Raw genomic sequence first — 12,364 nt, forward strand, 5'->3', positions numbered from 1 at the left:
GGCTACATGTATGCTGGAAAGTTAGGCATTTTGAACAGTAGAAAATTTAGACTAATCACAGCAAGAGAAAAAAAATCTATTTGATATTATTGAAAATAAAACACATTTAAGAGTTCAGTGAAGGAGTTGTATTTCTTGCAATAAGCATTTGTAATATATATTCATAATCATTAAAGAAGCAATAGACAGGTTAAGAGTGTTTTTTTTGTTTGTTTGTTTTTTTGTTTTTAACTTAATTTACATACTGAAAATGTTCTTTTCTAGTTTTTTAGATTAAGTTCTCCTTCCTAGGCTCTGGAGAAGCACACAAACTGAAGGATACTATCAAGAAAAAAAAAAATCACAATTCAAATTTATATACAAAATATCCTTGAAAAAGCACTTCTTAGAGGTGTGTTACATGTTTGAACCTATACAAAACTAGAATATTCACTGGCTATATTTGTTTGAAAACACAGTAAGTAGAAATGAAACTTTCTGTCAAAGACAGATATGAAACACTGTAAGAGATTTAGAAATTTGTTGTTGTTTAACACATTCTGCTATCTATGTGCAACCAAAGAAGAAATATATTGCATACAAATACTCAAAAGGATCAAGTTCTTTGTGAAGCCCTGCTAATAAAAAGGCATTACTCTAGCATGGATGCCTTTATTATTATTCACTGTCTTGTAGATCAATAAGCTGAATATTTAATTCTTCATGTTGCTTGACAGTTTAGGCTGACATCCTCCAACTGCGTCTTAAAGACCAAACTTTTTTACGCTTTTTTTTTTTCTACCACTCTTTCTGTACCAATATGGATCCAATTTTAGTGTGGGGGTTCCTTACTATAGACACAGGTCTAATTTCTCTCTCAGTTTCTCTGATTTAAAAAAGAGTAGTAGAGATGAAAATAACATCTGCCCACTATACCTTGTAATTGGTCTTCTCAACATTTTAACAAAAACATGCTCTACATGAGTTTTCAAGTGCTCAAAAATTTGAGATCTGCAGCTGCAAATGAAAGTGCCTCCTTCCATGCACACTGGAGATAAGTTTGACTGCTGTGCTATGAATAGTAGAGGAATGTGGAACGGAAAGTGCCAAGTTAAATACAGACTCTTTACAATAGCCATCTGCCGGTTGGCCAAATTAAAAACATATTCAAATGAAATTGAATCCAATTTTAAGACTATTAAAAAAATCTGATGAACAAAACCTGGCACTCACCAGCTGAAGCCAAAGAGTTCTTTTACTCTGAAATGAAAGCCTGAAATTTGCACTTCTGCACATGTCCATTCATCAGAGAGACTTTTGTTGTGATTGTTTAGACTTGAAGGCATTTGAAAGCAATTCACTTTAGAAAACTGGAGAGTCGAATTCTTGCATTCTATTTATTATTTTTACTAACAAGAAATTCATACAAGAAGTGCAGAATAAGACCTGGATTGAAAATTTCCATAATGTACTAATTATTATTATTATTACTATTTTATTTTTTTATTTTTTGAATAGAGCATAAGTCAAGAAACTGCTATTTTTTAACAAACCAAGCTAAATAAAAAACATATGTCCCTACATTTCCATTTAACTCACACTTCCACCTCATATTGCCTCTGTCTAATTTGTATATTGGTTTAAGGTCATGAGAGATCAAATCACACCAGAAAATTAGGTCTAGATTTTATACGCTTCTAGGTCAAGGAGCTTTCTCAGCCAGGAATCTGATGGAACATGTAGCATGGATTCAAAAATTGTGAAGTCTAGATACAGGTCTAGATTTAAACTTTGCATTCCAACTTTATAAAAACTCACATGTTTAGACCCGTGGTTTCCATATCATTTTATGGCACAACTGCTGGGATATAGCTCAGAGTCACCAGTGAGTAACCTGCTTTGCTGACCTCTGCTGTCTTTCTGTTTAGAGAGAATTTTGTACATCTGACCATTTAAAATTACAAGTTCTTATAAAAATGATTTTACTTATGTATGTGGTGATGGTGAGAGATGAAAAAGCAGATTAAAAAAAAAAAAAAAAAAACTGACTTAATTATTCTAAATTAGAAGATGATTAAACTACTGGAAACTTGGCAAGGAATTAGATCAGACAGCCAAAATCACATCGTCTGTTCTATATATGTAAATACCACGGTTAGACAGAGCCCTTCCCACGTGTACAGGCCTGCCTCACAAAACTGGATAAGGGATTTGGCATCGCTGTGCCTGATTCTGTACTTGCTGATGACACTCTCTGTCATAAACCAGCAGAATGTACTGACCCAAACATGCCAGGGATGCACCCAGACAGGTTTCTTCTTCCCTAGCACCCAGAGGAACCCAGTACAGAGGCCTGAGCCCATGCTCCTTCATCAATGGCCACGTGCCCCGGCCCCACACCAGCGTGGTGGGTAAGTGCTGGAATACGGACATGCCACTTGCTCCCCCTCTTCTAGCTCCAGGTACAGCACAGGGAAATGTTTCTGTCACCTGTTTAGTTGTGGTTTATTGAAAATTTTGGGATAAATGTTTTTTATATGTTTACCAGAGCAGCCTCAAAGTATGTGGCAGAGCACTTCTAAATTTTCTGTAAGGAGCCGTTTTCATTTGTACTTGATGTTTTGCTTTTGTAATTCAGTTAGATCTGAATTTGAACATCAAGGAGAGAGCTGTTAATATTGCTCACAAAGAGCAGAATGAGACATCTGTAAACAGCAAAGAATTTTTGATCAGTTACAGCTTAAGGCAGGTTTAATACACACTGATTTGATTAAATCAAGAACCCTGATATCGGCTGACCACAAAATCCTGGCCCAGAATAAACAATATATGCTGCTGCAAGCACTGCAGAACAAGTTATTGAACCTTCTCAGTGTCTGTCAGTGAAGGATTACCTTTGTAATTGATCAGGCTGCTCCTCCAAATTGGGTAAAGATGATTTCATGCATGGCTCTAAGCACTGTAAAAATGCTTTCATAGAAGAAAACGTCTTCAGTATCAGAACAGGTTGCCAAAAGCAAGGTCACGAACACATTTCTGTGTGACCCCTGTGGGCAGAAAGCCCACAAATGCCTCAGACTTTGAGACATTGCCTTGTCTTTTTATAGTATCTGCTGTATCCAGGGCATTTGAGATGTCTCAACACAATCCGATACTTGCAGTAAAGGGAACTGAGGCTGACACAGCACTCATCATTCACTGTGTAACCACTCAGCTACAGCTATAGATATTGAAAGAGAGGAAAAGAAACCCCTGGGGTAAGCATGACAGCAAAATTCCTGTTAAGAAGGGCAGGTTGTTTATTCCTTATACAGTTCATAGCTAGAAATCAAAATATGCATTTTTATCTGACTAACACTGTGAGAGTTGGCTTCTAATGGGAGTAGGGATATTTTCAAAAATACTGGGTGTGCCTTCTCATTTGAAAGAGATGCAGGCCTTAGACTTGCTGACTGCCAGAGATGACAGCTGGCCCCGATCATCCAGAGGACAGCATCTCCATGGCTGAAGGCAGGAGTTAGGTCAAAGGGATTCGATCTACCTGCACATTGCATCAGAGATACCTGAGGTGGACCCACTCATCCTAGAACCAGAAGTACCATCCCTCTTTGCCACTTCAGGTACAAAAAGCCTGGAGCATCCATTGCTGTGTGCAAGATAAAAAAATCGTCCCTTATTAAAAATACTTTTACGGATAGAGAGACAGGAGAAACAAGGTATTGCAGCTCAGAACCCCCCCATTCCAGCTGGTGCTACCTTGGGGACCTCGGCTCTCTGTTCCACTGTGGGCTATAGCCTCACAAATCCCATCAATCTTTGGAATGTCTTTCTCAGCCCTTAAAAATGCACTTTTTATAAAGAAGTCAAGTATTTCTCACACACTCTTTAACCATGTGGCAATAACTCTGACGACCATATTTTCAGGGGGAAGTAGCTGCTTGCACAAGCAGGACTGATGCAAAGAGAGAATCATTTTCATTTTCCCCCATGTTCTTCTGCTTGTTTCAGTGCTTTCAGCTGGCCCTGACACTGGTGAGTAGCCCTTTTCTGCTGATGAACCATGTCATTCCCCATCCCTGCAAGCTAATACAGAAGCAGCAGCATGCAGAGCTCTGTGCACAAAGAGGAGACAGAAAATTGTAGCACCACAGTGGGCCTGGGCACACAAGGATGTCCACCAGAGGAGGACTCCAGGAAGGATGGGGAGCAGGAAAAACTCTCCAACTGATTTGGAATATATACTTATATATTTTAGTGTTTTGAGGTATAGTACTTAACCTCTTCTGAGAAAGAATTTACTTTTGCATAAGATGGGCATCTTTGAAGGGCTAAGAAAGGCATTTCAAGATTACTTTAACTGACAAATTTAGGTTATTAAAAGGAATGAGAGAATAATTCACATACAATCTTCAGCTACATTTCCTTCCAATTGCACATCCCGTTAATTTTCCCACTCAGTTCTACACTCCCATCAAGTAAGGATGGATACCACCAGACCACCAGAGAATCTCCAAAGTTAACAAACTCCTAGCATAGCTGGGTGGCATAAGGGTTAGAGTGTGAATGCCCTATCTGAAATAGCCACTCCACAGTTCAAATCCTCATTGCCTCATGCTGGTGTCCTGATTCACAGTAAACTAATCAATACGTGCAGCCATCCCTCAGCTCTGCTTTGATCCTGCAAGACTTACTGATGCAGGTGCCACTCTGCAGCCTCCAGGGCCAGCTGGCATCTAGCTGTCTCATACCACAGTATCGATGCAGCATGGAGCTCGGCTGGCTGTTTGTGCAGATAATTGAGATGTCCAAACAGGGCTCCTGCAGACAGAGGAGCTTGGGAAACACAGCATGGAAGCAGCCAGCTGGTGCCACGTGAGACCGGGTGGCACAGTGCGAGGGTTCAGTGTAAGGGGTTCCCTGCTCTTATGTGATGCTTCCTGAACAGCAAGGTGGGATCAGAAGATGTTCACAGTGTCCACTGGCAACAATTCCTTTAAAATGTGTTCCAGTCCTCATTTTCTGGGAGATCTTGCTCTCCTCTTAGCCTGAAAGCTAGAACTCAGTGCTCCAAAAATGCTGCAGCAGTGCAGTGGTGCAAGCACTAAAAGCAGGTGAAGCATTTTTGTGTGGAGGAACTGATTTTGAATTTGGATGCTGGGTTTAAATACATGTAAGTCCAAGTCTTAAATAAAAGTGATAGCATTACATCAGAGCTACGATGAAGAATTAATGAAGTGAAATGATTTGCGGTGCATGGTTTGACAATGCTCTGTATTACAAGATTGCTAGAAATCCGTGATCTACCTGCAGTGGTGAAAGCCATATGTATTTTAATAGTGCTTTAAATATATATATTTTTTGTAACTCTGTCATAATTATCCAAGTCCTGATGTCATGATCAAAATACACCCTAAAAATGCACCATAAAGATGGTCCTTGCCTTGATACATATATGAAGACTGAAGGCTTGATACCGGAAAGAAACTGGTAATGACTCAATGCAGATTAGGAGACTTTTGAAGCAAACATAAGCAGAAATGTGAATTTTGAGCCTCATTTTATTGTGCTATATATATCAATATATATCTTGAACATTTCTGCAAGGCAGTCGGCCCAAACGTAAAAGGTGTATTTATTTTTCTTATTTTTCAGTGTAATGTGGAACTGAAATACCAAAATCAACAAAGAAGTTTAGTAAATTAACAATATTTTGCAGGAAGTTGGCTAGATGGCTCCCATATAAATAGAGTGCATTCCCATTTTATACTTTATCCACAAATCCATGGTGGTTTTGGTGAATCTCTTAAGATCTTAAGGGTCTCTCAATAAAATATATTAGCAGTAAATAACTTAGCACAGGGGGACAAAGTCAGGCTTTCAAAAAAGTAGTACAGAAAGTAGGAAGAAGTGATCAAAAGGGCTGTAACTATATGCCCCATTCCACCACCATTCTGTGCCTGAAATGCTCACTTTTGGGGTTTCCAACCTCAAAAACAGCAGAGGAGCCCAACTCAAAGGTTAAGGCAAGCTTATTTTGCTGTGATTTAATCCTGCCCCTGCAAAATCACTTTTCTGTGATGTAAGGTGGGGGAAAACAGGCAGTGAGAAATGAGAAATGGGCCCAAAGAGAGCCTCCTTCTTCTTTTTACTAGTTTCTGCACTTTGTGACTGTTGCCATGGCAGTGATTATGATTTATGTTAATTAAAATAAAAGGAAAATCAGATTACATTGACAAACGCTGTGATTTCAAGAGACTTTACAGCTGTGTTCAGACTACTCAGTCGCACACCATTCTTCCTTCAACAGGCCACCTCTGATTACCGGGCATCTCAATTCACACCATTTCATTACCACTTCATTACCATACAGGAACCCCTTTGTGCTTTTCCAGAAGGGTGAAGGGGCTGGGACTGGGACATAGTGCCATGACCCCAGATTTGTGTCCCTGTGGGCACAAAAATATCTGCCACAAGCAATGTTCAGGCTGGATGGGATAAGGAAAAGAAGCAGATTAGAGTATGTAAATGATATTTTACTTCGCTAAATTATATATAGGTGGAATAGGTCCAGTAACCAGCAGTATGCAATACCAACAGTTTCACATGCACCTTTACAGTCTGTTCTTTGTTTGTTTGGTTGGTTTTGGTTTTGGTTTTGGTTTGTTTTGTTATAGAACATTTTTAACTACTGGGGAAGCAGAATAATCGTGACAATTGTGGCTAAATGAAGATTTTTGTTACTAGCAGAGAAAGTAGAGACTCAAGTCTGAAATTCTAGAGCAAAAGTACCTACATGAAGATTGTTAATCCAGCCCATGTTTGCAAACCACAGCCTCTGTAAGAATTTGTTGGGGAACTACTGCCTAAATATTTACATTTTCATGTAATTTTAATGTAATGTAATTTTACAAATTACAAGGCCAAGAAAAATACATTTTGGTAAACTAAATCCAGTACAGGGTCCAAGGAACACAGCACATAAACTGTTCAACTCCTTACTCGTTCAAGTGAGTTCATTGATCACTGAGGTTATCTTTGTAAATCAAAATGTCACATCTTGCGGTAACGATTTTACTTAAAAGGAAGTATTTTAGGTGGTCACTTTTTTTCTTCTCTGTAATTTTCTTACCATGAGGGAATTCTTCTGAATTCTAATCCCTAAATTACATTTTAGAAGAATGATTTAATCTGGATCAAAAGAGTCTGATCAAGAAAAATTTTTACATGATCATGGAGTCATCAAGTCAAAGGGACTGGAGAGATCTGCATTTCAGAAATAAGTTACTCAGTACAGTTCATATGTGCTGGAAAATAACTTTAACAAGAAACTATATTTTCAAATTTTGGAGATTAAAGCTAATGAAAAAAGGGGGTTATGCTTCAATGGAAGACGCTGTCAAAAGAAATGAAACTTCCACCAACACCTCTCAGATAATCAGGTGGAAAAATTGCTCTTGGCATCCTCAACACAGGCACCAGTCATGAAACAATTTATAATTCAAATGTTCAGGAAAGGAGATGCACAAGCTGTATAGCCTAATAAAAGGGGGAAAAGGGAAACAAGCAGGAAAGGAAGAGAAAAACTGTAAGAGGAGAATCAAAAACTTGTATTTGTATGTGTGCCATTTCACTGTACACTGAACTTGCAGAAGCTCACAGCTTATCAAACACCCTGCTGTTGATAGGGCCACTTCTGGTTAGAGTAATGTTGAAATCTCTGACTGAGGTTTCTATAAATACAGCTGCATTTATTTACTTATTTATTTATCTTTCATTAACTGTATCTGACCATCATGAAACACCTCCTAAGCATTAAGCATGTCCAGAAGAGCTAAGATTATTTAACTTTTAGCTGTTAGCTGAATGCATCTAAAGACATCCTTGGCTGCCCATGCTGGTCAAAAGTCAGACAGAGCTCAGCTTAAAGCAAAAATCCCAGTCACTTCCTTTGACACATGGGAAACAATAAATAATGAACTGTTTCAAAATGACATGTACAGCATGCAGTTCAAGATCTGTGTATAGAGACAGCATAGGGCCTGTAATTTCTAGATGCATGAAGGGAACTGAGGCAAATTTGGTACACGCTTGTAATTTATCAGTGCTTGATGTAACCTGGTAAATGGGAAAGGTAGGAGGGGAACAATTTCTCCCAACCCACAGAAACCTGAGATATCTCTTCTGAATAAGTAAAACGTGTAGCCAAAAATCCAAAGATGGAGGAAATCTGTTTTGTTTGATAAGACACGTGATTTCAGTAATTTTAAATATTCAGGATCAGAGATGAATAGTTGTTTTAAACTTTTATTAACTATCTCAAAAACACCTACTTTCTGTAAAACTGAAATTTTCATTTAAAAACATCAAAGTGAAACCATCTCAGCAACTTAAGTTTTAACCTAAGAAGTGTCTTGATTTCAGTCTAATAGTACTTTCTGACACTGATCACTGGTCCTTCTACCATTTACACCAGTTTCCTTCTGTGTATGTGAATACAAACAGAGTTTTTATATACACACACTGTGGAGAGAAAAAAGAAAGAAAAAAAAAAAAAAAAAAAGGATTTTTTACCTAATCTTGTTTTCAAAAGGCATTAGCTGAGACATTCTGGAAACTTCAGCCTGAAACGGTTACAGCATGGAGACACTCAAGGTTTCCAGATTCACAGGTCTAAAGGTTAGAAGATCAGTGATGATCTCCACTGTGGTCCCCTGGACAAAAGACACCATGTCATCCCACCTGCTAATTTCCTTCTGAAGCCTGTAATATGTTTGAGAAAGAACATGTACTTAAAGACTTCAGTTCATGGAAAACCCACCACAACCGTCCATAAATTGTTCGAGTGCTTTCAATCCATTTTCCACCCAGTCTGTGTTTATGCTTGGGATTGCCATGACTGGTATTAGATTGCAATCCATTAGGTCTGATATTACTCCTCAAAGACTCATGCAGCTTGGGCTAAAACACATCTGGCTCATATGTTTGCTTTTGCTAATGTATCTCAGTCTTTAAATTCTGGAGGTAAATTCAGACTGTGTGTATGACAAGGACTGGCAGTTGACCTGTGCCTGCTTCTCTGTGACCATGAAAGACTCTCAGCACCACCTGAATATCTGTCTAGTGCATGCCCCCATTACACAGCATGGAAGGACGGCATACACAGCAGATTTGTCTTAATGGCCATCCTTGCATAGCTGTGAAATGATATCTCTTCAGACAGGGAACAGAGACAGACATGCATTCCCAGCAATATTAAATGCAGGGTTGAGAATTTCTAGTAACAGCCACCTATTAAGCGGACGGGCTGAGGTAACTAACATGTATTGCAAAGGTCAAACAAGAACCTCTGTCTTTCTGCTCGGTTATCTCTCATGTTACACAACCCAGTTTCAAAAATGTTACGCAACTTCTGATGAATTTATGTTCCTGATTGGGGAAAAAAAATATAGATAGATAGATAGATAGATAGATAGATAGATAGATAGATAGATAGATAGATTTCTCCTAAAATCCACTGAATCTTTCCCTAAAAATTCCATAGCACAATATAAAGTATCTCCATTCCTGATGCCTGAAAATAGATATATATTTTCAAGTATTTCACAGAACACTTAAAAGCTAATATTATTTGATCTTTTTAAAGCTGAAAATGAAAAGGAAACTAGAATTATTTGTCACATTCATTGTATTTACTTCACTGCTTTGCTAGTTTAAAATCTTTAATCTTTCAGGCTGATAACTTGTTTTTAAAATCATTTCGTGCCCTCTAGTGGCAGATTTGTTAGACATGGTAACTGCTGCTCTGGCAAGTCCTCATACCGTTCAGAACTAGACATTACAGTTACAGACAACATAGAAATGGAATAAAGCCACTTCATTTACCTTTAAAGTGAAATTTCTATCTATCTCTACAGTTTAAGAAAATAAATTACATTATTTTCAACTTATGATGAGATGTCACTGACAACAAAGCAAAACAATCTTGGGTGAAAACATAAATAGCAACAATAAAAAGCATGTACTCAGTCAGTGTTTGGCTGAGTTTGCTCTCAGAAATGGTATTGATGAACACTTCCTTGCACAAAGCACTGTTCTGGTTGTTTCTTACTAAGACACTGTCCAACATCCTGGCTTACAGTTTTTCCAAGTTGGTATCTTCATAATCGTGCCGGTGGAAAGGCTAAATCCCACCAGAGCTTCATCTTCCCTTCTGGAAAAATCACTTTATTTTCTTTACTAAAGAAACAAAGTTATAGCACAGAGGAAAATCCACAAAAGAAAGAAGGAAATATTTGATGGCTTCAAGGAAAATTAAGTCCGGGTTGATTCACAATTTTATTATTTTTTTTTTGCTGGGCCTCTACTGACTCACTTTCTTAGGAAATATCACTCAAAATCCTTACTTTCTCCACCATGTTTCCAAATTTTTTACTATAAGCTTCTGCACCTGAGCAGAAAAATAAATCACAATGCTTTCAAACAACTCTTTCAGCATAGATTCTCAGGAGTCTTGAGATAGCAAATTCCAAATGAAAACAATGAAGCATCCTGTACTTAGGCATCTGCACACTTTTTGCTTTAGTTTGGCTTTCTTTTCCACCCCTGAATTATAGATCTCCAGGAACATATTAAACATTAATCTTTTTCACTGAGTTACAGGTTCTGAGCTTGACAGACTCAGAAGAACATTCACTTTGACTCTGAAAATTTGATTCCCAATGAAGATGGTAGAGATTTGCTACCAAAGGCACTCAGATACATGTTTCATGCAGATAAAATGACAGAAATCAATATGTGCTATTCTGATTTTGAAACCCTTGCCTCTGGTAGTCTGAACAAAAAAGCAAGGCTTAATCAATCCAGCCTTTTCACTTAGCACTATAGATGGTTACAGAGGGCCTGAGAAGTTGGTGTTTTCAAAATCTTCAATTTATTTATTTATTTATTTATTTTGTTTAGGGTGGTTTCTAATTTTGCAGGTCAGTTTTCTTGGTTACAATAAATAAATGAATAAATAAATAAATGTTCATTTTAAAACCCACAACAGAGTCTCTGCACATAATAGTCATCAGAGCTGGCTCACTGATGGGAGACAAATGGAAAATGTAATTTCAAGATAGTTATTGTTCCAAGTTCTCTTTGCAGTTTTGTCCACTAGGGAAATAATATAACATACTTCCTCCCTTCATATGTTTGCCTGATACAGTGCCTGAAAAGCCATGACTTAATTTCATGTCATTTAATTTTTGTTAAGGTCTCAAAGATGGAACATTTTAGAGAATAAGCACTTAACTAGTTTGCACTTACGTAAATAAACAAAAAAATAAATAAATAATGTTTTTATTACTTTTACAGATTTTATGCTTTAAAATCCTAATTGTAACAGTTTTTGCACCTTTTGAAGTCGACACCTTTGCTTGTGTCTTTTTTTAGATACAAATAATGAGCCAGAAATTATTAAGAAAACACTAAGAGGGGGGTAAAGGCAGAAAGTTGGACAGCTGTCCTCTCCAGCACTGGACGCTGTGAAGTAAAGCAGGCCCTCAGCTCAGCTCTGTCCCTCCTTCCTTCCCTTCCCGGGACAGGGGCAGCCTGCCAGGCACTGAAAGCACAACTTCTCACCACTTGGGGCAGCAAAATCCAGTTCTTGAGCTGCTTTCGTAGTTGAGAATGGCATCTCTTGGTTGCTCCTTGGTTTTCAATGAAGAAAAAATGTAAATCATCTGTCTATACAACTCAAGCAGGTCAGCATTATTTACAGTACTGATTACCTCATGAGAAAACGAAACCAAAAACTGTTTCAGAGAAAACAGCAGTTATGATTAAAGGAATTGAAAATTGAGATGAATAGGGACCGAAAAGTTTGGGAAACGAGCAGAATAAGATGCAATAAAACACATATAAAATAATAAATAGTACAGAAAAGGCAGAATGGGAAGTAATTTTCCTGTAGTTTAACCTGTGAGGATTCATATGAATGCAAAGCCTGCTCAGATCAAACTATGATCAGTATTAGGAGTAACTTTGAAGGAACAAAAAAACCTTGATCACTTATTTTTGTTTCTTGCAGTAGTGAGAATTAGGGATAAAATCTATGACAGAGGTTAAACTGATCCGTAAGTATCTCTCATTGGGGTTTTAGTCCTCACTCTAAGCTGGCCACATGGTCTGAGGGCAGCATGCTGGAGCCTGGACCATGTACCACAAAGTTCCTGTGTTCAGCAGAATAAAATCCGGTCTGCATGAATGGCAGACACTGATTGCAGTGGCCAAAAGATAACGACCACTAGCCCTAGTGGAAAAAGAGCTGTGGTGGCTCCAAGGGTGCTGACAAATGCTGACGAGGGCCTGAGGAATGCCTCTGGTCCTGCTGGGTGGGTGAGTG

This window comes from Netta rufina, assembly GCF_964035555.1.
Source record: "Netta rufina genome assembly, chromosome: Z".
NCBI lineage: Eukaryota > Metazoa > Chordata > Aves > Anseriformes > Anatidae > Netta > Netta rufina.